Source organism: Quercus lobata, chromosome 2 (assembly GCF_001633185.2).
Source record: "Quercus lobata isolate SW786 chromosome 2, ValleyOak3.0 Primary Assembly, whole genome shotgun sequence".
Lineage (NCBI taxonomy): Eukaryota > Viridiplantae > Streptophyta > Magnoliopsida > Fagales > Fagaceae > Quercus > Quercus lobata.
The window spans coordinates 58,688,981-58,693,684 of record NC_044905.1 but is presented as its reverse complement, the minus strand read 5'-3'; positions in this window follow the sequence as shown (position 1 = coordinate 58,693,684).

The window sequence follows — 4,704 nt, the reverse complement described above, 5'->3', positions numbered from 1 at the left end:
ATGGTGGGTTTGTTGTGTTTCCCATAGCTAGGATGTTACACCTCCCAACTTGTAATGTGATGAACATTACGTTGGTCCAAATGGCATGGTTATCCTTTGTAGTCAACAAGAAATAATCTAGTGACTTTGGGCCATGAGTTGGTGAGTTCACCACTAGGTAGCCGAATCCAAATGAAGACCGGTGATCCATGGTTACTACCACCATATGTTGAGATGGGTACATGCATCTTTGTTGTTTTGATGACACACACTATGACAATTAGGGAAAGTTTTTAACAATCAACATGGCATTTTCAAACAAAATATCATACAAACATTACAAGACACAAACAAACAAACAAACAAAAACATCATACAAAAAACAAGGGTATATAATTGGTCATTTAAAGTCTAACATGAAACTTAGCTCTCGACATCCCCAGCGGAGTCGCCATTGTGAGAGACTGCATTGCTTGAAGAGTGCTCTCAAAAAGAGATTTTGGGTGCTTAGGGCACCTCTCTTTTGGGTAATTGTGTGGAGCCACCACTTATTTTTATAAAAAAAAAATAAGAAAAATAAAATAGAATTCACATGCCCAAAAATACCTTGAATTCATTAATTGATCATACAAATACAACTTGTTAGAATAACTTTACAAGGCTTTGGTCCTAATACAATCTATGTAAAAATTACAAAACTTTGATCCTAGTTACAATCTACCAAAACAAAAGATAAAACACTAGTCTACTATCCAAAAACCAAAGCTTGAGGGCTAGGTTATGGAATGAGAAGGTGTTTGGCACCCATTCCGCCCAGACAGAGTCTGGTCTTCTAGACTCTAATGACCATTATATACCCTTTTATATGATATTGAATTATATGCTATAATACATGTAACAAACACTTGAAAATTTTAATTTAAACAAATTTGTCTTATGAATATGCCCTCTTCTCAAAGAAAAATCAGATCTGTTTTTTGAAAGTTAAGAAAAATGAAATTAGATTAACAAAAATCAAATCTATTTTGTAAGGGATAAAAAAAATGGGATTTGGTTAATAAAAATCAAATTTATTTTGTAAGGGATTAAATAAAAATGGGATTTGGTGAATAAAAATTAGATCTATTTTGCTAAGGATAAAACAAATGAGATTTGGTTAATAAAATCCAATTTGTTTTGTAACGGATAAAAAAAAATGAAATTTGATTGATTAAAAATCAGATCTGCTTTATAAGAGAGAGAGAAAAAAAAAAGAAAAAAAAAGAGAGATTTGATTGATTAAAAATCAAATCTGTCTTATAAGAGCAAAAAAAAAAAAAAAGAGATTTGATTAATAAAAACCAAATCCGTTTTATAAGAGAAAAAAAAATCAGATTTGATTGATTAAAAAATCAGATTTGTTTTATAAGAAAAAAAATATGACATTTTTAAAAGAGGATCCATTTTCATAATTCGAATCTATTATGCATGCATCACATATTTATGGAATGACATTAAAAAAAAAAAAAAAAAAAAAAAAAAAAAAAAAAAAAACCTATCTATTAATTCTTTCTTTGAAAATTCAAAATCTACAGTTTTTTATTTAAGAAGAAAACTATTTCAGAAAAATTTTCAAATCTGTATTTAATGAAAATACAAATCTTTTTTTTTTTAATTTTTGTAGAAAAATATTTGGTGATTAATTGTAGATCTTGAATTTAAAGAAAAATTAAATCACAAACATGTTAATCAATTAAAGAAAATCTCAACCAAACATGTGAACATGGCATATATGAATTGGGAACAAGATCATAATGAAATCAAACACATATTAACAAAAACCATGCAATGAACAACACAACATATCAATTAAGAGAAAAGAAAAAAAAAAAAAAAAAACAAATACAAGAACGAAATTAAATACCTACTTGCATGAATATGACCTTCAATGGAAGAATATTTTAGAAATCAAAGAAATTTTCACCTCTTTGAGATCTAAAATATTTCATTTACAAAAAAGAAGTTCTTAAAGCTAAAACTTCCAGAACATCTTTAACGTAAGGGGAGCAAAGAAGTACGAAAAGAGAAGCCATGAATTCTGATCTTTTTCCTCTATTTATAGAGGTTGGGATGCTTAAAAAATAAGCTAAATGAGATCAGATACGAATTGGAACGCGCCCTTATCTCTAAAAATTCAAAAAAGATAGGTTTTATCTTAATTAGAAGGTTCTTGGGCCGAGCCACAAATTTGGGCTAATCAGCACTCCAAGAGTGCCAATTGGCCCTCTTGGGTGCCGAGCCCCCTTTTCAATTTTGGTTTGATTTGGACTCCTTTTTTTAAGGATTTTTGAGCCAGGAATTGCACCTAGACGAATTTTTAATTCATATTCTAAAAATTAATCCCTTTTTCTTGATAATCAGGTCTTTAAAGTAATAAATATCTGATAGATAAATATTCTAAAAAACTTAATTATCCACAATTTCTTTATTCTCTAATTATCCATTTTATTCCCATGCAAGCAGACTTATTTTTGACAAAAACTAACAACCAATCACATAATTATTTAATTAATTTTAATTTTTTAACCAATCAGAATTAATTTAAATTAATCACGCGTGATCGGTTCCACCCAAACAAAATGCATACAGACTGTGAAAACTTAATCATGTGATATCTTTCAATCCAATGGTCCGATTTAGGAATCGGGCATACCATCGTGACCGTTAGAATCTCAAGATCATTTTTATGATATGCAATGAATGAATTAATGCATGTAATGCAACTATGATTTTTTCGGGTATATGAATGGTCATTCTAGCCATCTTTCAAGATTAAATTATGGGTCCAAAATCAAGTGTCTATAGCAGAAAACCTTCCTTTCATAGCTTCTGGAACCCTAGTTGCGTGTGCAGGTTTGTGCCTACGTGCACATGCATCAGACCTGTATACGCAAGTCCTTGCCTGTTTACATAGTCCGAGGTTTTTTTTTTTTTTTTTTCGAACATTGATTTATTTACTCATAAAAAGTTATATTTTCCATTTTAACATTTCTCAAGTCAATTTGTAATTTGATTAGGCCCTAAACCAACATTGGGCTTTAGAATTTCAGCATTATTGAGGAGTGGGGGCCCGAGTTGTAAGGGGTACAAAATGCAATGTCTACACTATGAAGTTGGCAACCATTTGAAAACTAAGAGACCCATTTGTAACGGATCAGATGTCGAATGTACATATAAGAAACCTGTTAAAACCGACGTGCCCAAATTAGTTATATTTATATGTAAGATAGGTGTTCAATTCTTAATGGGCCCTTAGATTTTCATAACCTTATTGATTGACACGTACCAAAACCTTATCTCCGACACATTTGAATTTCTTGAATGCACTTACCAGCCGCAACCCCTCTTTCTCCATCTTTTTTTAGGTTCTCTCTCAATCTCACACCCATACTAAAACTAAAACAACTTGATTAAAAATCTCATCTGAAAACAAAAATTCAATTTGAGATTTCATTGTTCTTGGTCTCCCTCAAAGGTCACAATCCAAGTTATATATCGGCAAGCTTTCTTCCTCTTTTTTCTTTAAAGATGAAAAAATCAAGGATTTCCTTGGTTGTAGTGTTTGGTTCTCTAGAAAATGTGAGAAAACTGAGCAGTCAATGGATTTGTGGAGGTTATTTTATTTTATTTTCTTTAAGCAATCCTAACCGTTAGTCCGACCGAGATCCTACCATTCACCCGAAAGGAGAACGTGGACGGCATAGATCATTTCAGCAGTCAGTCGCAGGTTTCAAGATCTGCCACCCGACATGGTCGATCGAGTACAGGTTTACCCCAAAATTGAGTCCAACTAACCTGTGGACACCCCTACTGGTGATGATGGCAGCTTAGAGGGCTGTGTCTTTTGTTTGTGAGTTTGGTTTGAATAATGCTATTTTTGAAGGTGATTTGGAAATTCTAATGAATGCCCTCAATTACGTTGGTCCTTCTCTCTCGTCCATTGAACATTTTGTTAAAGACACTATGTCTATAGTTGGCTCACTAGTGAGTCATTCCTTCTTTTATAGTAGGGAGTAAGGCAATGTTGTAGCCCATGCTTTTACTAAGAAAGCTAGGCTTTATTTTCCTCTTTTAGTCTAGATGGAGTATGTTCCTCCAGAGGTTTTTAATTATGTTGCTATTGATTTCCCTTAATCTTCAATAAAAGTACTCATTGATTCTCAAAAAAGAAAATATCCTAAGAATTGATTATAGCTTATTATTTTCTTTCAACCTTGCAAATTTAGAAAATTAATGTGAAAGGTGTTTAAATCTCTTCATATATATATATATATATATATATATATATATATATTGTGGGAGAGATAAAATTTGAACACAGAATAGTGCCCTATGGGCCCAACTCGAGGAGATGGAAGGGCCCACTCTCTCATCAGTTCCGACCCAATACATAGATAAAAGCCCGAGAGGTGAAGCCGACCACCTAAGGAGCCTGAAGAGCAAGTGTTCCTCAGAAGGCTTTAAGCAAGCCACTTGGACCAAAAGACAAAATACTGAGAAAAGAGGTAGAGACGTGCAAGTAAAGAAGAAATGAAATATCCAGGTAAAGTACCCATCACCTCTGCATTCAATGAACGGCACCAAATCAACTAGCTACATTAATGGCAAAATGACCCTTGGATAGTATTCTCATAGCTTGCAGCACATTCTACCACCTCTAGCGAAACCCTGATGGGACAAGCATCT